Source organism: Amblyraja radiata, chromosome 12, assembly GCF_010909765.2.
Source record: "Amblyraja radiata isolate CabotCenter1 chromosome 12, sAmbRad1.1.pri, whole genome shotgun sequence".
NCBI classification, from domain to species: domain Eukaryota; kingdom Metazoa; phylum Chordata; class Chondrichthyes; order Rajiformes; family Rajidae; genus Amblyraja; species Amblyraja radiata.
The window spans coordinates 11,849,129-11,872,292 of NC_045967.1; the positions used below are offsets into that span (position 1 = coordinate 11,849,129).

Consider the following 23,164-nt stretch of genomic DNA (forward strand, 5'->3'; position numbering starts at 1 on the left):
ACCTGGTGGTGAGCTGGGTGCCGGCTCACCTCCATCAGTAAAGGCCACAGATGATACAGTGACTGAATGTGAGCCTCTGGCGCTGTGAATGAGCAACTCTGTCAGCTGTGCCATTGTGACACCTCCTTCTCTTTCCTGTTGATTGATTGAAAGATACATTGTAAAACAGGCCCTTCGGCCCACTGAGCCCATGCCGACCATCGATCACCCGTTCACACTGGTTCTATGTTATCCCATTTTCTCATCCTACACGCTGGGGGGCAATTTTTACAGAGGGCAATTAACCTGCAAACACGCAAGCCTTTGAGATGTGGGAGGAAACGCTTGCGGTCACAGGGAGGTGCACAGACTCCGCACAGACACCACCCAGGGTCAGGATGGAACCCGGGTCTCTGATGCTGTGAGGCAGCAGCTCTACCAGTTATGCCACTGTGCCACCCTGCCGTTCAATGGGGCTTTATTTGTCTCGAATACTGAGGTACAGAGAAATTGACTTTTATATACAGATCCGAACAAGTATCACTATATATAAGCACTGAGATACATCTCGAATAAGTATTCCAGATGAGTAAGTAAGTAAGTAAGTTAATTGGCCAAGTATTCACATACAAGGAATTTGCCTTGGTGCTCCGCCCACAAGTAACAACATGACATACTGTGACAGTTACGAATGACTCAGAAAACACTAAACATTAATAATAATAAAACATTCATGATAAAATACCAATGATCAAGCATGTGAACCAACAAAATACCAGATCAAAGGGAGGCTACAGATTTGTGGCTGTTGAGTAGAGCAACTACTCGTGGGTAAAAACTGTTTTTATCTCTGGCTGTGGCAGCTTTGACAGTCCAGAGTCGCCTTCCAGAGGGAAGTGATTCAGAGTTTTTGGCCAGGGTGAGAGAGGTCAGAGATGATCTTGCCCGCTCGCTTCCGACAGTAAAAGTGTATAGCAGTAGCACACTGAGACAGTATAGAGAGTCGCCATGTTGGCGCCATGTTGCTCTGTCCAGTGCTGTTGACTGAATGTGAGCTTGGGACAGCTTCGTTGAGGTTGGCCATTGCTATCAATTGGCTTTCAAACAGGTGGTGAGTCTGTGGAATGAGCTGCCAGAAGAAGCTGCAGTGTTGTGTACACAATTGCAATGTTTATGGACATTTGAACAGGTACTTGGATAGAGAAGGTTGAGAGGGATAGGGTCAAAATCAGGCAAATGGGCCTAGCTTAATTCGGGCATCTTTGCTGGCATGGATGAGTTGGGCTGAAGGGCCTGTTTCCATGGCTCCATGACTCTAATTGCCCCTCCCTGGTCTTTTTCCTGCGATCTTGCCCAATATTTACAATTCTCCGCTAAAGATTGAGGATTTTAAAAGCTGGCCCGTAGATACTAGCGTAAGCTGTGTTGGAGAATTAGCATGTTAAAAAGTGAACATGCAAAGCAGTCTGAAGTTTGCAATGGTTGCCGTGTTACAAGCCTGTTCGCAGGTCTCTGCTCTCAGCTTTTCTCTCAGGTTCTTGACTGCACATTGCCTGCAGCGAGGAAACACATTTCCAATTGGAAAAGTGCACAGGGAGAGAGAGAGAGAGAGAGAGAGAAAAAGCACCTCCCACACTAGTGTTCCAGACAAGTCTGACTAATACACGAAACATCACCTCGATAGCAACAGGGGAACCTCAGCAATGTCGTGATCCTCTTCATTCCGGAAATGTTTCTGAAGTTTGTCCAAATGTTCCAACCGATTGCTGCTTATTAAAACACAAAGTGATTAAGAAACTCCGTACTCTCTTCAAAATTCATCCAGACTTTACTACTTCCCCCCCCCCCCCATCCAACTCACACAAAGTCCCATTCACCCCTCACCACACTACCTACTGACTAATTGCCTAATTCACTAGCATCTCGACTTGAATTGTCCACTCTTGTTTAGAAAGTTGTCATGCTCATAGAACATAGAACATAATACATTGAACATGGAACATGGAACATAGTACATAGTACATTGAACACGGAACAGTACAGCACACTAACAGGCCCATCAGCCCATAATGTCTGTGTGTTGAACATGAAGCCAAGTTAAACTAATCTTCTCTGCCCATGGTGATCCATATTCCTCCATTCATATCCATGTGCCTACCATGTCCATATCCAACAGCCTCTTAAATACTACTATCGTATCTGCTTCCACGTCCACCCCTAGCCATACGTTCCAGGCACCCACCACTCTCTGTATTAACATCTTGCACGGCACATCTCCTTTAAACCTTGCCCCTCTCACGTTAAAGCCATGCCCTCTAGTCTTTGCCCTCTCTCTGCCACTCCTTCAGCTCTGTAAAGGGCCTGTCCCACGAGCATGCGATTCTATGCGGCAAGTGCGACCTAACGTGGTCGCTTGAGCCGTACGGCCTCGCGGGGCCGGTCCCACTTCGATCGTCGGAGCCGTATGGAGTTGTGCGGGGCTGGTCCCGATATCGCGCAGGGCTCCGAAAAACTGACCGTCTTCAAAAATTCAGCACGGCAACGGCCTGCCGGCCCGCAGCTGCCTCGACGCCGTACGTACCGCCTCGATGGGCTTGCGCAGCGTCTCGACCCAGTACGCAGCGTCTTGACGCCGTACATTACGCGCGAACTTCCCGCGGACTTCGCTCGAGCCTCACGTCACGTCACTCAACCTCCGCACGGCTCCCGCTTCCGGTTTGGTCGCGCAGGTCGTATGCTCGTGGGACAGGCCCTTTACTCTCTGTGATCTCCGCACCACTACGACCCTTGCTCTTGGCCATTTTAAATCACTCCATCTCTGATCATAGGATCGCAAGTCCACGACATAGGAGCAGAATTAGGCCATTTGGCCCATCGAGTCTGCTCCGCCATTCTATCATGGTTGATAAATTTTTCCCCTTCAACCCCATTCTCCTGCCTTCTCCCCATACCATTTGAGACCCTTACTAATCAATAGTCTATCAATTTCTGCTTTAAAAATACCCAATGACTTGGCCTCCACCGCTGTCTGTGGCATTGAATTCCATAAATTCACTACCTTCTGGTCAAATAAATCCCTCCATTCAACTGGATTTGAGAAAAGCTGAAATATTTGACAAATGAAGACATGGTGGCGTAGCAGTAGAGTTGCTGCCTTACAGCGCCAGAGACCCGGGTTCGATCCTGACCATGGGTGCTGTCTGTATGGAGTTTGTACCTTCTCCAATCTAAAGGTACATCCTTTTATTCTGTTGCTGAGTCCTCTGGTCCTGGACTCTCCCATTAGTGGAAGCATCCTCTCCACATCCACTCTATCTAGACCTTTCGTTATTTGGTAGGTTTCAATGAGAAACCTCATCCTAAACTCCACGAGAACAGGCCCAGAACCATCAGATCCTCATCAAATGAGACCCCCCACCCCCTCCTCATCCTGTTGACCTTGGCTTTAAGTCTGCAGTTTCCTCCCTCATTTTACTAACTCTCTGTCCACATCTCATTTTAAATTACTCTTTACTTCCCAACATTTTAGTTGCTTTAGACTTTAAACTTTAGTGGTACAGCGTAGAAACAGGCCCTTCATCCCACAGAGTCCATGCCGACCTGCAATCACCCCGTACACTAACACTAACCTACACACTAGGGACAATTTTACAATTTTCACCAAAGCCAATTAACCTACAAACCTGCACATCTTCGGAGTGTGGGAGGAAACCGGAGCACCTGGAGAAAACCCACGTGGTCACAGGGTGAACGTACAATCTCCGTACAAACAACACCCGTAGTCAGGATCGAACCCGGGTCTCTGGCGCTGTGAGGCAGCAATCTACCGCGGCACCACCATGCCACACCTACCCTAACATATCCTAATTTGTCAAATATTTCAGCTTGACTCAAATCCTGTTGATATTGCATCGATGGATGCTTTACTGATATAATGAATGCAAGAAGCCTGTTTTCAAGTGCAGCTGATTGATTCAATTGATTCGAAAGATAATGCATGAAAACAGACCCTTCATCCCACTAACTCCACACCAGCCAGCAATCCTAGTTCTATGTTATCCCACTTTTGCTTCCACTTGCTACACACATTTTTTAAATTTTAAATAGACATTATTCGAGAAATATATATATATATACAATACTTGATCCTTACAATACTCCATCCGACATTCTGGGAGGCTATACATACATACAGTACAGTTTCCCCAAATCACAATTTTACCCCACACCCTTGCCATGCATGTGGCCCACTGGCGTGGAATCCCTTCCCTTATTTTGATGGGGGTCTCCACCATACACTGCCCCCCATGCCCAGCAACGGAAGGACCCTAGACTGTGGTCCTCCCACACCGAGCCTTGGCGTTGGCTGCACCGAGCTTCAGTGCGTCCCTCAGCACGTACTCCTGCAGTCTGCAGCGGGCCATTCGGCAACATTCCCCGACGGACATCTCGCTCCACTGGGTGGTCAACAACGCTCGGGCAGACCAAAGAGCGTCTTTCACCGAGTTGATGACCTACCAGCAGCACTCGATGTCAGTCTCTGAATGTGTCCCTGTGAACAGTCCATAAATCACAGAATCCTCTGTGACGGAGCTGTTCGGAATAAACTTTGACTGGGACCCTTGCATTCTTCTCCAGACTCTCTTTGCGAATCCACACTCTGCAAAGAGGTGGGCAACCGTCTCCTCTCCATAGCAGCCGCCCCGAGGATAGCGTGCGCTGGTAGTGAGGTTCCGATGGTGCAGGAGGGATCTGACTGGGAGGGCTCCCCTCACCGCCAGCCAAGCCAGGTCTTGGTGCTTGTTGGTCAGTTCTGGCAATGAGGCATTTTGCCAGACAAGCTGGGCAGTCTGCTCTAGAAACCACGCCACAGGATCCATGGAGTCATTTCCCTGCAGTGCCTGCAGGATGTTCCGTGCTGACCACTGCCCGATGGACTTGTGGTCAAAGGTGTTGGTCCGGAAGAACCTTTCCACGAACGGCAGATGGTGCGGCAATGTCCAGCTGACTGGCACATTGCGTGGCATCTGCGCCAGGCCCATCCTTCGCAACAACCGGGACAGGTAGAACCTCAGCAGGTAGTGACACTTGGTGCCCACGTGCCTTGGCTCTACGCTCCACCTGATGCAGCCACACATGAAGGTGACCACTCGCTACACACATGGGGCAATTTACAGAGGGCCAATTAACTTACAATCCCACCCGACAGTTTCTTCCCAACTGGTACCAGGCAATTGAACTGTCCTCTCACCAACTAGAGAGTGGTCCTAACCTCCCATCTACTTCATTGGAGACTTCGAACCATCCTTAATCAGAATTTACTGGACTTTATCTTGCACTAAACGTTACATCTTGCATCTGTACACTGTGGACAGCTTCAATGTAATCATGTATAGTCTTTTCGCGGATTGGCTAGCATGCAACAAAAAGTTTTTCACTATACCTCTGTACACATGATTATAATAAACTAAACTAAACTCAACTAAACTAAAATGAATGAAATTAAACTCAACTCAACGAAAAGTCTTTGGAATGTGGGAGGAAACCGGAGCACCCGGAGGAAACCCATATGATTACAAGGAGAACGTGCAAACTCCACAAAGACTGCTCCCACGGTCAGGTTTGAACTACCAGCTGCGTCACTGTACTGATGAGATGTCTGTGAGATGCTCTTCAGAAATATATATAGCACATGAGGGGGTTCTTTGGCAATGAGATGGCACTCTCTCAGTGCTGTTCTGGTGTTTCCTTCATGAATAACGCGGCATTTGACCAAGGCTTGAACTTCAGAGGCACGGAAAGACAATCAGAGCTTATTGGGGTCCATTTCACACTTCATCCTGCCGTTGATGGGAACTATCTCATGCTGAAGTCGTAGGAAGATGCTACGGGACCAGAGTAAAGAGTAAAATCAAAAGTCAAGTGTATTTAATCGTCCTATCTACCGACAACTGAAAAATGAAGATTCTAAAGGGCCTGGCCCACTTGGGCGTCATTTGCGCGTCATTTACGCAACATCATTTACGCGTCACGATGCACGTCGCGCGCGTATGGTGCGCATTACGTGCGCATGGTGCGTGGTGACATAGGCAGTGACGCACCGTCGCGCGCGGCGCCCCAGGATTTTGGGATGTACAAAATCTTCTCGCGCCATCTGCGTGACGCGCAAATGACGCCCAAGTTTCTTGCTGCAGCTTAACAGGCCTATAAATAACACAGAGAAAATATCGGGGCGACACAGCAGCTCAGAGGTAGAGATGCAGCCTCACTGCGCCAGACACCCAGGTTCGATCCTGACTACGGGTGCTGTTATGTGTGCTGTCCGTACGGATTTTGCACGTTCTCTCTGAGACAGCGTGGGTGTCTTTCCGGTGCTCCGGTTTTCCTCCCACATCCAAGAGACGTACGGTTTTGTAGGTGAATTGGCCTCTGTAAATTGTCCCTAGCTTGGATGTGAAAGTGGACAGCATGGAACTAGTGTGAACGGGTTATCAATGGTTGGTGGGGACTCAGAGGATCTGTTTCCACGCTGCATCTCTAAACTAAACTAACTATATACTGTAATATTCAAAAATACAATAAATTAATATCCCTAATACTTCCTAATTATGGTGGTGGTCGGAGGGGCCGTAGGCGCAGATTGGCAGCCACGCTTCCGTCAGTCTGCCCCAGGGCAGCTGTGGCTACAGAAGTAGCTTACCACCACCGAGTGTGACTGAGGAGTGAATGAATAATGCGATGTAAAGCGCCTTGAGTATTAGAAAGGCGCTATATAAATCCCATCCATTATTATTAATATAAAATAAAGTGCACAGGGCAATGAAGATCATAGCTGCTGAGGATAGCGTGTGTGGTGTTCAAGACACCCGGTTGCAAGGAAGAAGCTGTACTTTAGTCATCAGATCTATTCTTCACCTTTCCTCTCGTTTCCCTCTCCCCTGACTCTCAGTCTGAAGAAGGATCTCAACCCGAAACATCACCTATTCATTTCCTCCAGAGATGCTGCCTGACCCGTTGAGTTACTCCAGCATTTTGTGTCTATCTTCGGTGTAAACCAGCACCTGCAGTTTCTTCCTACACACTGGGTGTGCAGTGAGATGGAGCTTTACTGCTGTATCAGATTTTCTCAGTCTCGTAACTTTTACTTCTGATGATACCAGGCCCCCTCTAGTTGTATTGGAGAGCGCTGGGGCAAAATCAACGATCTATTGACATTGTTGAAGAAAGGAAGACACGCTAAACTCCATCTTGGCACGGGTAACACTCTCACGTCAGTGTCAGGAGGTGGTGAAGGTGAACATCAGAACCACAGAACGTGACTACCTAATCCACACTACCATTTCACCGCAATACTGCTGAGACACTAATCTACAGCATAAAGATGCCTTTGTACTATTTGTGGGGCTGCAAAGCTCCTCAGCTGTCTTGGCTGTTGCTTATCTTTCCATCAATACATCAAGCATCAACTCGGTCTATTTAAAAAATGTTGCTGCGTGCAAAATGTTTTCCCGACCAGCAACATAATCACAGGAATAATTATTGGTAAGAAGGAAGAAAGAAACTTGCATCATGTTGCCTTACAGAGCTTGCAGCGGCAGAGATCTGGGTTCGATCCCGACTACGGGTGCTGTCTGTACGGAGTTCGTACGTTCTCCCCGTGATCGCGTGGGTTTTTTCCGACATCTTCGATTTCCTCCCACACTCCAAAGACGTGCAGGTTGTAGGTTAATTGGTTTGGTATAAGTGTAAATTGTCCCTAGTGTGTGTGTAGGGTAGTGTTAAGGGCCTGTCCCACTTTCATGAGTTATTCACAAATTCTCCCAAGTTTTTCCCTTGATTCAAACTCGCAGAATGTTCGTAACGAGTCCGTAGGAGGTCGTAGGAGTTCGTAGATATATCGTAGCGGCTCGTTATGCCAGCCGTAGGTACTCGTGGCATCAGGGAGGTCGGGACGTTTTTTCCCGCCCGATAAAAAATGTCCACGAGTAAAAAAATGGTCGGGATGAAAGAAATTGCAACTTTTTACTCGTAAGGAGGGCATCGAAATAGTCGTGGGAATTCGCAGACATACTCGTAGGAGTTCGTGAACATAGTCGTGGAAGGTGGAAGGAGTTCGTAGATTACCACAATCTTGATTTTTCTCTTAGGTCCTTTAAACTCGGCAGAGGTTTTGAATTAAGTCGTGAAAGTGGGACAGGCCCTTTAATGTGTGGGGATCGCTGGTCGGTGCAGCCTCCTAGTGCCGAAGAGCCTGATTCCGCGCTGTATCTCTAAACTAAACAAAAAATGTTCTACCAGGGTGGGATGTTCTGGGGTCGGGTAAACTATGAATGTCAATGTCCTTTCTCCTTCTATTACACAGAAATAAAACTAGATGGTATCACTAAACCTTGCCAACCTTAACTACGCTGCCAGACCTGAATGAAAGCAAAGGTGTTAATGGGATATTGGAGACACTGAATAACGAGACAATGATATTATTAGCTTCACTCAGTAAATCAGTGCAATATCATTTTTGGTTTTGATATTGGTGTTGGTTTATCATTGCCAGATGTACCAAGAGGCAGTGAAAAATACAAACTACTGGAGGAACTCAGCAGGTCTGGCAAGATCTCAGGAGGGAATGAACAGGGGACGTTTTGGGTCAGGGCCTTTCTACAGACAGACTGTATAAGGAGAGTAGAAAGATGGAACACAGGTGGGGTGGTGGAAAGCCTGGTAAGGTTAGTTTAGTTTAGTATAATTTAGTTTAGTTTAGTTTAGAGATAATGCATGGTTAAACAGACCTAACTGAGTCTGCACAGACCAACGATCACCTGTACGAGTTCTATGTTATCCCAGATTCGTATCCTACACGAGAGGCAATTTATAGAGGCCAATTTAACTACAAACCTGCACGTCTTTGCAACGTGGAAGGAAAGGAGAGCACCCGGTGGAAACGCACGCAATCACAGAGAGAACGTACAAACTCTATGCAGACAGCACCCAAGGTCAGGATCGAACCTGGATCCCCGACGCTGTGAAGCAGCAACTCTGCCACTGCACCGCCGTGACTTTTCGGGTCGAGCCCCTGGCGTTTTGGATCGGGACCATTCTTCAGTCGGGAACCCAGGTCTCTGGCACTGTTTCTCTTGCCACAGACTCTGCCCTGAGCGTCTCTGGAATTTAATTTCAGATATCCGATACGTGCAGTTTTTCAATTTACGGCAAGAAAAAATTGGCTATCGAGGTGAAGTGCCGGGGAAAGTGCCAATTCCAAAGGAGCCACTCACTAACAACAGCCAGCAACTTACAAACAGATCTGCCTCACATAGAAAGATGAGTACTTCCAGTTTGCCTTGCAGCATCTTTTGTAGTCTCATGATACAATGATAATGGAGTTGTTGACCAAGCATAGCAATCAATCTCTTTCAATTAGCCGACAACGGACCTAGGCATGCCGCAAGGAGAAGCTCAGCTGAGGAGAGCTTTAGGGAACATCTTAAAGCAACCTTCGCTTCCCAAGCATGCAGAATTCACCATGTATATCATATCTTATATTACTGCTACAATGCAACCCCTTTGAGTTATTATCTGAAAGAAATCTTCCTGATTTACATTTTAATGGATCGATACTAACTGCTTCCACCATCTCCCGAGGGGAGAAATATAGATTGGTCTCTTGCTTACAGAAATATTCTTTTGAATCTGCCCCTTCTCACACACAAGCCATGTTGTCTGCACTGAAGAGTGACATTGCTAGTCTCAGCCAACATTTTCTGCTCTGCTTGTGATGCTTAAAAACATCTGACATTTGCCAAGCTTCAGATAAAAGGGGGGGGGGGGGTATGTAACAAGGATTTTACTTAATGTTTAATATCAAGGTCAATGCGTTAATAGTTTGATGTACAAAGAATGCAAGCATGTTCCCTGCTTTTTAAAGTAGTTCTGCTCTTACAAATTTAGACCTGGTGAATTAATATCACACATATCACACAGAAAGACACAAGGTGCTGGAATAACACAGCAGGTCAGGCAGCATCTTTGGATAACATGGATAGGTGGCGTTTCAGGTCGAGACCTTGCTTCAGGATGACCTCGACCCGAAATGTCAGCTATCCATGTTCTCCAGAGATGCTGCCTGACCCGCAGAGTTATTCCAGCACTTTGTGTCCTTTTGTGTATTAACCAGCACCTGTCGTTCTTGCTTCTTCGTTCAACATTTTACTTTAGTTTAGGCCTGGGTAGAGTTGGTGTGGAGAGGATGTTTCCACTAGTGGGAGAGTCTAGGTCCAGAGGCCATAGCCTCAAAATAAAACGGCCTTACCTTTAGAGATGAAGAGTTCTTTAGTCAGAAGATGGTGAATCTGTGGAATTCATTGCCATAGAAGGGGGTGGATATGTTTAAGGCAGAGATGAATAGATTCTTGATTAGTGAAATTAATGAAACATCACCTATCCATGATCTCCAGAGATGCTGCCTGACCCGCTGAGTTACGCCAGCATATTTTGTCCTTTTTTGTAAACCAGCCCCTGTAGTTCCTTGTTTCTACTCTAAAATCCAGTTGTTGTTAGTGGGAGCTTCCTTTTTCAAAGAAGCAAATGTTTTTCCTATCCTATAGTTGTGGTTACAATGTACGAAATTCATGGGATGTCATGGGGTCATAGATTCATGACTGGTTACACACCTGGCTACAGCATGCAACCAGGCCCTTCGGCCTAACTTGCCCACGCCGACCAACATGTCCCATCTACACTAGTTTCACCCGCCTGTGTTTGCCCATATCCCTCTAAATGCTATTCTATCCATGTACCTGTCTAAATATTTCTAACATCCACCACTTTTTGTGTAAAAACGTTTTTAGTTTTTTTAAACATTTATTTTATTTTTATTTAAAAAGCAAGAAAGAAAGAAAATGAAAGAGAAAGTGAATGTGCAAGAATAGAACCCCTAGACTACCCAATAAGTGTAGTCAAAGAGTGAGTAAGTAAAATTTGTGTAAAAACGTTAACCCTCAGGTTCCTATTCAATCTTTCCCTCCTTACCTTAAACCTAATCCTCTGGTTCTCAATTCCCCTTCTCTGGGCAAGAGACTCTGTACGTTTACCCGATCTATTCGTGTCATGATTCTTTCCCCCCTCACCTTAAACCCATGTCCTCTGTTTCTGGAGAATTTTCGATTATTATTTTCACATGTTGCATTTGGGAAGCCATGTCTTTTTCTCAAGGCACACACGTGATTGACTTTCCAATTAGATATCTAATTATTAGCGGATATGACTGCAAGCAAATTGGGAGGGCAAATGCTTTTAGCACTGAATTGCTGCACTTAAGAAGGTGATGATTTAGAGGGGACTTTGACCTTTGTGATGAGTACTTGCATTCCTCGGAGGGTGGTACATTCCTTCTTCTGCAACGTGACTGGGTGGACTCTGGTGCTGAATCATCGCAGTCGGTCTGTGATTAGCAGCTGTCTTTACCAACTAAGTTCATGGTGTTCTTCCAGGTAGATTGATTTTTGTCTTCCAACAATGTCATTAATAAATGCGCAACAACCCCAAATTATCAATGGCTTGAGTACCCAACACTCGTGAGAGATTTAAGGCTGTGCTCTGTGTTTCGTGAGTCGTAAGTATTTTTCCTCATGATGTGCCATCATTCAGATGCTGTTCATGATTAGGAAGGAAGGTCGTGCCTATAATGAAATGATCTGAGTACAGGAGTAAAGGCGTTCTGCTACAATCGCATTGGGGCCTCATGGAATATTAGTCTTATCCCAAGAGGCCTGGAGTATAAAAGTAGGGAAGTTTTGGTGTGATATCACAATGAAACCATTGTTGACGCCCTATTTAAGAAGTATATTTTATTCCCTTGGGAGAAAGTTCATTTAGGCACAGTGGCGCAGCTGATGGAGCTGCTGCCTCACAGCACCAGAGATCCGGGTATGATCCTGACTTCAGGTGCTGTCTGTGTGGAGTTTGCACGTCCCTCCTGTGTCCACGTGGGTTTCCTCCAGGTGCTCCGGTTTCGCCCCACATCCCAAAGATGTGTGGGTTTGTAGACTTTAGAACTTTTTGAGATACAGCGTGGGAATGTGCTCTTAGGCCCACCGAGTCTGCGCAGACCAGCGATCACTCCGTTCACCAGCACTATCCTACACACTAGGGACAATTTACAATTTTACTGAAGCTACAAACCTGTTCGTCTTTGGAGTGTGGGAGGAAACCAGAGCACCGTGAGGAAAATTCATGCGGTTACAGGGAGAACGTACAAACTCCATACAGACAGCACCCATAGACAGGATCAAACCCGGGTCTCTGGTGCTGTAAGGCAGCAACTCTAACGTCGCACCACCGTGTCGCCCTGTGTAGGTTAATGGAACTTTGTAAATATTGTGTAGGGAGTGTGTGGAACCAGCGTGAATGGATGATCAATAGTCGGCATGGTCTGGGTGGGCCGAAGGGCCCGTTTCCATGCTGTATATCTCTACAAAAAAAGATGACCCCATGTATGAAGAAGCTAAACAGATTGGTGATCTACACACTGGAGTTCAGAAGAACGAGGGGCAATGAGATTGTTAGGGGGCTAGCTGGGATTATTCTGCAATGCTCGACATTTTGTACGGTGCAACTCAGTGTACCATCTCCACAGACACCAACTTCACATAATACAAATCTTCAATCCCTGGGGATTTACAGACTTCAGCCCTGGTAACTTCTCCTACTTTACAACAACGCTCATTTCCAACAGTTCCTCATTCACCTTGGGCTTTTAGTTCTCTGGAATCACACAATTTCCTGGAACTAAAGATAGACACAAAATGCTGGAGTAACTCAGCGGGTCTGGCAGCACCTCTGGAGAAAAAGGATGGGTGACTTATTGGGTCAGGGACCAACCCGAAACATCACTCATCCTTTTTCTCCAGTGATGTTTCCTGATTGTTGAGTTACGCCAGCACTTTGTGCCTATCTTTGGTATAAACCAGCAACTGCAGTTCTTTTTTTTTAAATTTTTTTTTTTAATTTATTTTTAATTTTTTAATTTATTAGAAGTAAGTACAACTGCAGTTCTTTGTTTCTACATTTCCTGGAACTATCTGCTTGAAGACAGATATAAAATTTGTTTAATATTTCTGCTCAAAATCGCCTCTACTGTCTCAGTATTTGAGGGACCGACATTAACTTTAGATAAATTAAATTAAATTTAATTTAAAATTTAATTTACTGTCTCAGTATTTGAGGGACCAACATTAACTTTAGATAATCATCTAGAGTCAGAGAGTCCTAGATGTCTTCAGCATGGAAACAGGCCCTTCAGCCCACCTTGTCCATGTCGACAAAGCTGGCATATTGGGCTAGTTTGTCTCCATTTGACACATATTCTTTATTCATATGAAGACAACATTTTACATCTTGCTTTTATGCTTTGCAATGGACTATCCTCATTTTTGTTTTCCTTATCATTGTCAAGGCTTGTGCATTCTTTTTCTACATCCAAATCTTCCGGCATTCTGTTCTTTCCGACTGCATTAAAGTCTTTCCCTTTGATCTAATGCTGTCTACATTCTCCTTATAACCATGGCTCGTCATATTTCCTTATGTTTGTTTTCTTAAAAGGATATATATGACTGGTAAGCTGTGTTATAATTCTTTAAATGTTACCCGTTGCTTGTTTACTGTACTATCCTCTAATTAAATTCAACGGATGATCTCTAGAGGCCAGAGGCTGAGGACAGGGAGATCTCTGTGGTTTTGTAAGGACATGGAAAATTACAGAGCAGTGGAGAAACAAGGTCACAGAAGGGTCTGAAGATTGTAATATGGAGGCTCGGTTTAAACGGGAGCCAGTATAATTCAGGGGGTGTTGGATGAGTGAGACTTGGCATAATTAGAAGAGGCAGTAAAGTTCTAAGAGGGCCCAGCTTCATGAAGAATAGAATGATGGAAGGCCTTCAGGAGTGCTTGGCTACAGAAGTATAGATATGATAAATACATGGACGAGGGCTCCACAGCAGATAAGCTGGGACTTGGACAGTTAAACCATGGGCTGGTAGAGCTACTAGCTCTCAGCGCCAGAGACCCAGGTTCGATCCTGACCTTGGTTGCTGTCTGTGTGGAGTTTGTACGTTCTCCCTGTGACCGCGTTGGGTTTCCTTTTGGTGCTCCGGTATCCTCCCACATTCCAAAGGCATATTCGTTTGTAGGTGAATAGGCCTCTGTAAAATATAATTACTAATATGCAGGGGCTGGATGAGAAAATGGCATAACAACTAGTGTGCATGGGTGATCAATGGTTGGTGTAGACTCGCGGGGCAGAAGGGCGTTTTTCTAAGCAGTATTTCTAAACTAAACTGAAATGTTATGCGTTGGAAGGAACTGCAGATGCTGGTTTAAACAGAATATAGACACAAAAAGCTGGAGTAACTCAGTGGGTCAGACAGCATCTCTAGAGAGAAGGAATAGGTGACATTTCGGTTCGAGACCCTTCTTCATACTGAGAGTCAGGGGAAAGGGAAAGGGTTGGTATAATGTTTTGCTATGCAAGATATAGTAAACCTCAGATGCTGGTTTATACTAAAGATATTTTATACCAAGAATACAGTTTTGCTGAACACTTACGCTTGGTCCACCAAGGCCTACATCATCTCCCCGGTTGCCAACCATTTCAACTCCCCTTCCCATTCCCACACTGACCTCCCTTGCCTGGGCCTCCTCCATTGCCAGAGTGAGGCCACACACACATTGGAGGAACAGCACCACAGATTTCGTTTTGGGTACCTCACAAGCCAGCGGTACGAACGTTGAATTCTCTCATTTTAAGCACCTTCTATAAACATCCCCCTCCCTCCCCCCCCCCATTCCTGTATGTACTGTATGTATTCTATATGTATTCAAGAGAGAGTTACATTTAGCTCTCAGGGCTAACGGAATCAAGGGATAGAGGGAGAAGGCAGGAACGGGGTATTGATTTTGGATGATCAGCCATGATCACATTGAATGGCGGTGCTGGCTCTAAGAGCCGAATGGCCTACTCCTGCACCTATTTTCTATGTTTCTATGTTTATCCACTAAAAGTTGGTTATCCAGTTCCATAGTTTGCAATAATTTATCCCTCTTGGGAGGGAGACAAAAATGCTGGAGAAACTCAGCGGGTGAGGCAGCATCTATGGAGCGAAGGAAATAGGCGACGTTTCGGGTCGAGACCCTTCTTCAGACTGATGTGAGAGAGGGGGGGGGGGGAAGAAGAAAGGAAGATGCAGAAACAGTGGGCGGAGGGAGAGCTGAGAAGGGGAGGAGAAAACAGGAACTACTTGCAATTGGAGAAATCAATGTTCACACCGTTGGGGTGTAAACTACCCAAGCGAAATATGAGGTGCTGCTCCTCCAATTTACGGTGGTCCTCACTCTGGCCATGGAGGAGGCCCAGGACAGAAAGGTCGGATTCGGAATGGGAGGGGGAGTTGAAGTGCTGAGCCACCGGGAGATCAGGTTGGTTATTGCGGACCGAGCGGAGGTGTTGGGCGAAGCGATCGCCAAGCCTACGCTTGATCTCACCGATGTAGAGCAGCTGACACCCAGAGCAGCGAATGCAATAGATGAGGTCGGAGGAGGTGCAGGTGAACCTCTGCCGCACCTGGAAGGACTGCTTGGGTCCTTGAATGGAGTCGAGGGGGGAGGTTTTCTGCGGTTGCAAGGGAAAGTGCCAGGAGAGGGGGTGGTTTGGGTGGGAAGGGACGAATGGACCAGGGAGTTACGGAGGGGCATAGGTTCCCTCTGTCACCCTTCTCAAAGTCTCTCATCATTTGATATACTTCTATCTACGTCTTCATTCATCAAGGACATGTTTAATTCATCATGCCAGTCTTCTTTACCCAGGTTTGCTCTAGATCTCTCATAATCCCACCATGGTTTATGGTCTAAACTCACCTGTCAAATAGGGTTGCCAACTGTCCCATATTAGCCGGGACATCCCGTATATTGGGCTAAATTGGTTTGTCCCATACGGGACCGCCCTTGTCCCGTATTTGACCGCTACTACTCAGGTCGAGGTGACTGTTGGGTAGGAGCGCCGCGTCCGGCCCCGCCTCACCCATCCCGATGTAGTGCAGCCCATGGAGTGCAGCAGCAGCAGCGCCTCGCCCGTGGCCCCATCGGTCGCCAGCCCGGCCGGCTGTCCGACCTTCGGACCTTCGCTTACCGCCGACACCACCACCCCTCCTTCTCATGGCCGATCATCGGTTCATGAGTTGGATGGGGCGCCAGACTTTGCGCGCGACATCGCGCCCGGGCCAAAACTCCTCAGCTGGCCCACCGCCGGCTGGGCTTTGTGTGCAGTCCAGCACCCGGGGCCAACTCATCATTCACCCAGCCACGGCCGAGTCCGTCAACGAATTGCCTTTCGCGAATTTGTCCCTTATTTTGACCTTTTGTCCCTTATTTGTGAGGTTATCCATTTTGGTGGCAAAAACAGGAAAGTAGACTATTATCTAAATGGTGGCCGACTAGGAAAAGGGGAGATGCAGCGAGACCTGGGTGTCATGGTACACCAGTCATTGAAAGAGGGCATGCAGGTGCAGCAGGCAGTGAAGAAAGCGAATGGTATGTTAGCTTTCATAGCAAAAGGATTTGAGTATAGGAGCAGGGAGGTTCTACTGCAGTTGTACAGGGTCTTGGTGAGACCACACCTGGAGTATTGCATACAGTTTTGGTCTCCAAATCTGAGGAAGGACATTATTGCCATAGAGGGAGTGCAGAGAAGGTTCACCAGACTGATTCCTGGGATGTCAGGACTGTCTTATGAAGAAAGACTGGATAGACTTGGTTTATACTCTCTAGAATTTAGGAGATTGAGAGGGGATCTTATAGAAACTTACAAAATTCTTAAGGGGTTGGACAGGCTAGATGCAGGAAGATTGCTCCCGATGTTGGGGAAGTCCAGGACAAGGGGTCACAGCTTAAGGATAAGGGGGAAATCCTTTAAAACCGAGATGAGAAGAACTTTTTTCACACAGAGAGTGGTGAATCTCTGGAACTCCCTGCCACAGAGGGTAGTCGAGGCCAGTTCATTGGCTATATTTAAGAGGGAGTTAGATGTGGCCCTTGTGGCTAAGGGGATCAGAGGGTATGGAGAGAAGGCAGGTACGGGATACTGAGTTGGATGATCAGCCATGATCATATTGAATGGCGGTGCAGGCTCGAAGGGCCGAATGGCCTACTCCTGCACCTAATTTCTATGTTTCTATGTTTCTATGTTATTTGGGAGTGAGAAAGTTGGCATCCCTACTGTCAAAGGAAAATGGGGCTGAGATCCCAATATCATGTTTGATTTATTAAATCAGACAGCCTTAGCAAAATGGCACAATGTTCCAGGCACGCTACCTGCATGATGCTGCCGTCGGGATAAAGGTATAAAGTAACAGAGAAAAAAATCTCTGAATGCTGGAAAACTAAATGTAAAGCCCCTGTCCCACTGCGGCGACCTAATTGGCGAGTTTAGAAGAGTTTGCCTTCGACTCATACTCGTAGCATGGTCGACACGACGTCCTAGGAGGTCTTTGTAACTCTCCTTCATGCTCGAGAGTAGTCCCCGCGTACTTGAGGCCTCAGCTAGGTCACGGTGTATTTTTCAACATGCTGAAAAATGCCCGCGGGTAAAAAAAGGTCACCATGGAAAAATCGATATTTTTTTAACTCGTAGGTTTAGTCGAAGTAGGTCGTAGTAGGTCGGCATGTTAGTCGTAGGTAATCGAAGGTAGTCGAAGATAGTTGTAGATAGTCTTAATCAGAGTCGAAGGAGGTCGAAGGAGGTCTTCTACATAGTCAAAGGAGGTCTTCAACATGACACCTTTTTAAACCCTCCTAAACTCTTCTAAACTCGCCAATTAGCTCGCTGCAGTGGGACAGCCCCTTAAAGTGGTGCAGCGGTAGAGTTACTGCCTTACAGTGCCAGAGACCCGGGTTCGATCCTGACTACAAGTGCTGTCTTTATGGAGTTTGTACCTTCTCCCCATTTCTCCGGGTGCTCCGGTTTCCTCCCACGCTCCAAAGACTGTAGGTGAATTGGCTTCTGTATATTAGAAAATGTTCCCTAGTGTGTAGGATAGAACTAGTGTACGGGTGGCGTGGACTCAGTGGGCTGAAGGGCCTGTTTCCACACTGTACCTCCAACCTAAACTAAACTAAATTAGAAATGTGCAGCATGTCAGACAGCATCTGTGGGAAGAGAAGCAAAATGAATGTTTCCGGTCGATGGTATTCCAGCAGAATTGCTTTTACCAGAAAGATGCTAAAATAACAATTTTGTCGCTTTCTGTGTCAGTGTTTTGCTCGACAAAGCAGGCCCTACTTGCAATGTCTCTGAGACCCATTGACACATTGAAATCAGGTTTGGCATTGTTTCAGGCACCAGAGATTCATACTGCATCTTAATATCGTGGAAAAATAACTGACAGAAGCACAAACAGATGGAAGTGTCATGTGACCTTAATTTATTGTACAGTACTTGCTGTTTCTTGCCATTTGCAGTTTAGCCTGTGGCTAAATTGTGGAAGTTACACTATACAAAGAATATTATGATGGTCTTGAAATGATTAAATATTATGTTTGCCACCGAGATTGAGTTATACTTTATTAAATACCTAATTACTTAAAAAAATAAACTTCTGAAACATTTTCCAAGCATTTATATTTGCTTTAGCCATCTTTGTCTTGAAGGAGACTAACCTTTGACCCGTTACCTTGACAACCAGATGAGTTATGTGTTAACAGCACTTAGTGGAACAAGAAAACAAATTCCTCCAAAAGTGCCTTTTACACATTTTATTTCATTTTAACAGATTTATAATATCCAAAGTAAATAGAATATCTTGCAGAACAAAGCCGAAGACAAAGCCTATCAATAAAGCCAAGTGTTCAATTATTCCTGAAGCAGTTTGTGGCTGGTGAACCTATGTTTCTCTCTCCCGCACAATAACCACCGACCAGTCTTTCCTGCATCTTTTCAGGAGCAATAACAAGTTGTGATTTTATGGCACCTTTTACATGGGACGCAATCTTTTTTACTGATGCGCATTTAATGCACAACTAAATGGGTGACCGTATAATTGGGACCACTCCTTCACTGCTCCAGTCCATCAATATCAATAGACTGGGAAGATATAAACTAAATGATATGCTGACCAGAAGGGATATACAGAGTATTAATGCCTGACGGATCATTTCGGCTTCACACTGTCTCGGAAAAGCAGCCAACACAATCAAAGACTTGTCCCACCCCGATCATTCCTGCTTTGCACGGCACCCGCCCAGCAGAAGATACAGAAACTTGAAAGTGCGCACCGCCAGACTCAGGAACAGCTTCTTCTTCCACTCAGTTATCAGGTCTTTCTATAAGCCAGGATACTGCCAAATTCATGATGCAACTGCAGGTGCTGGCTTATACCAAAGACAGACACAAAGTGTTGGAGTAACTCAGCAGGTCAGGCAGCGTCTCTGGAGAAAATGGATAGGTGACGATTCGGGTTGAGACCCTTCTTGTGAAGGTCACCTATCCTTCTTCTTCAGAGATGCTGCCTGACCCGCTGAGTTACTCCAACACTTTGTGTCTACCTACTGCCCAGTTCACCCCAACCTCATTGTGGACATTGGATTTGCCTATGAAAGTGATGCATTTCAATGCTGCGAACTACATCTCACATTTTCCCCATTGTTCTATCTGTTGTACTTGAGTTAGACATTGATGGAATTTGTGTGTGTGCTATGTTGGTGTGGATAGCAGGCAAAACAAAGGTTTTCACGGTACCTCGACACATGTGGCAATAAAGGGCCTGTCCCACGAGCATGCGACCTGCATGCGGCAAGCGCGACCTAAAGGGCCTGTCCCACGAGCATGCGCCTGCATGCGGCAAGCACGACCTAAAGGGCCGGTCCCACCAGCATGCACCTGCATGCGGCAAGCACGACCTAACCAGAAGTGGGGGCCGCTCGGAGGTCGAGTGAGTGAAATAAAGTGCGAGCGAAGTCCACGGGAAGTTCGCGCGTGACGTATGGCGTCGAGGCGGCTGCGGACCAGCGGGCAGTTGCCGCGCTGAATTTTTGAGCAAGGTCAGTTTTATCGGAGCCCCGCGCGATGTTGGGACCAGCTCCGCACAACTCCATACGGCTCCGGCAATCGAAGTAGGACCGGCCCCGCGAGGCCGTACGGCTCAAGTGACCACGTTAGGTCACGCTTGCCGCATGCAGGCGCATGCTGGTGGGACCGGCCCTTTAGGTCGCGCTTGCCGCATGCAGGCGCATGCTGGTGGGACAGGCCCTTAATAAATATAAAACAAAATGTTTCATAAAATGTGTCCATAAAGTGTATCAATAGGATACTCTCAAGGACAAGAGAATTAGTTCTTGGAAACCGTTATATTAAGCTGTACCGCTGGAATCTTGATACAATCAGATAGAAATTGTACTTCCGGTGGCGCTGGTGCCAGCAACCTCCACCTTCAGCCCTTTTTGTTTTTTTGTTTTTTTAGTTATGTTAAAGTGTGTTTTTTATGTTTTTTTAAATGTCTTTATGTGGGGGAAGAGGGCACGGTGCGGGGGATACCGTCCTTCAGTCGCTTCCTGGAGAGGACGCGACTATTATTCGAGTCGCGTCCTCACCCCCCCAGCGGCCTACCTACTGGATTTGCGCGGCCTTTCCTGCCGGGATCGACCAGAGCTCCAGCAGCGGCGGCGGGACAGCGCTGTAACATCGCGGGGCTGGCGATGCCTTACCGGGGATCGCCGTCTGGAGCCCGGAGTGCTGGACCTGCTGCACCGACATCATGGAGCTGCGGTTTGCGGAGCTCCCAACGCGGGCGGCGCTGATCAACAACGCGGGGTCCTGCGACTCCGCCCGGCTCGGCCTGCGGACTCGGGAGCTGCGGACTCGGGAGCTGCGGACTCCGGCAGCGGGAGGCGGCTGATCAGGAGGTCCGGGCCACCTCCATCCGAGGAGGAGGATGTTCACCGTCGGGGATCGGCGTCGGCGTTCCACCAGCCCGGCGTGAGGGCCTGAACATCAGGCCGCCCGGTGCGGCGACTGCGGGTGCTCGGAAGGCCCAGACCACGGATGAACATCTGGGAAGATCGGAGGGGAGGCTGGCTGGACTATGGTGCCTTCCTCACCTTGGTGCCACTGTGTTATGTTGTGTCGTGGACTTTCTGTGTTTGTGCTTTTCTTTTTTTAATTCAATTTTATTTTTAATATGTTTTATTATTTATTATTTATTTATTTTTATGATACTGCCTGTAAGGAAAATTCATTTCGTCGCCTCTAATTGAGACAATGACAATAAATTTGAATACAATACAATACAATACAAAAAATTCCTGCCTTCCTGCCGGGTCATTAAATGTTGTGTCTTTGGTATCACTTTGATTTAATTTTTTTTCTACAATGATAGATCATCGCCTAATTTCACAGATGATCCTACCTCCTCGAGTTCCAAATTAGATTCTCTATTGAAATATGTGAATTTGTAACAAGTATGAGCAAGAATATGCATCTTTAAAATATCTTCCCTGTGCCACAGCATGGATGCTTTGTTTTTCCACCACAGATCAAATCTTAGTTTACTGTGTTAGACTTTCTCCGCTCGCTCTCGTTACGGACAACTAGCGGGGTGTCAATGCTGGGTCTGCACAGTGGCACAGACCAGGTAGAGCCGCTACCTGGGTTCGATCCTGGCTATGGGTGCTGTCTGTATGGAGTTTGTATGTTCTCCCCGGGTGGGTTTTTACCCGGGTACTCCGGTTAACTCTCACACTCCACTCACTCCAAAGACGTACAGGTTCGTCAGTTAATTGGCTTTGGTAAAAATTGTAAATTGTCCCGAGAATGTGTAGAATGCTAATGTACGGGGTGATTGCTGGTCAGTGCGGACTCGGTGGGCTGAAGGGCCTGTTTCCGTGCTGTATCTCTACGCACGCACGCGCACACACACAAACACACACCCACACACATGTTCAAACACATATACACACACACACTCATTCACACACACACACACACACACACACACACACACACACACACACACACACACATTCACACACACACACACACACATTCACACACACACACACACATTCACACATTCACACACACACGCACATTCACACACACACACACACACACACACACACACACACACACACACACACACACACACACACACACACACACACACACACACACACACACACACACACACTCACACACCCACACACACACACACACACACACGTTCCTGATCTCCAGAGATGCTGCCTGATCCGCTGAGTTACTCCAGCACTTTGTGTCTATCTACAATCACTGGTTTAGTCAATTGGAACATAAAGCTGTCCATGAACAGGGTGGAGGTTGGGGGGGGGGGGGGGGGGGGGGGGGGGGGGAAGGATCTACCTAGATCCTCTGGATAAGACAGCCTGCATCCTTAGTGAAGCTAGCTGCTGAAAATGATGCTTTCATTTCCTCTTTGCCAAAAAAGGGTGTGATCAATAACTGCCCCGCACTGCGAGTGAGAGCTGGAGCAAGTGGTGCTGGCAACACAAAGGGCTGCATCTCAAAGACAAAAAAGATCTGTAAAGTCAGCAAATAGCTGGCCCTCAAAGAGTGGCGCAAGTTGAAAATGGAAAACACACAAAAGTGCATTAGGAGGAGGGAAGAGGGAGGAGAAGAATCCAGAGAAAGAAAGCACGCACGTTGAAATCAGGAAACACAAACCTCCGATGCAGCTAAATTTTTGTATTGATTTTGTAATGAGGTCGGGCACTGGTTTACTCTTCATTGGGGAAAGAAATGTAATGTTATCGTACTCTAGACATGTAACTCCTGAATTGCCACCATCAGAATAGAATAATGGATTTATGTTCAGCAGGACATACCTTAATATTTGTATTTTACCTAGGCAGCGCATGTTAATTTAATGGGCAGCTTGCAATGAACAAAGAATTTAAGTTGCTATTTAGGTTTGAGAGAGAGAAGCACGGAAACAGGCTCTTCGAGTTCACACCGACCATCGATGAACTGTTTACACTAGTTCTGTGTCCTCCCACTTTCTCACCCGACCCCAACACATCAGAGGCAATTTGCACATGGGCCACTTGACCTACAAACCTGACGTGGGAGGAAGCAGGAGCACCTGGAGGAAACCCACATGGTCACAGGGAG

At 46.7% G+C, this 23,164-nt stretch overlaps 1 long non-coding RNA gene across 1 annotated transcript; it reads right to left on the reverse strand.

Moving 5' to 3' along the window:
• Positions 1 to 465: 465 nt before the first annotated feature.
• On the reverse strand, positions 466 to 14,723 carry LOC116978943. Its single transcript, XR_004413601.1, has 3 exons — positions 14,711 to 14,723; positions 14,515 to 14,522; positions 466 to 546 (listed from the first exon to the last, which is right to left on the reverse strand). It is a non-coding gene; the product is annotated as an uncharacterized LOC116978943 (long non-coding RNA).
• Between the last annotated feature and the right edge of the window lie 8,441 nt (positions 14,724 to 23,164).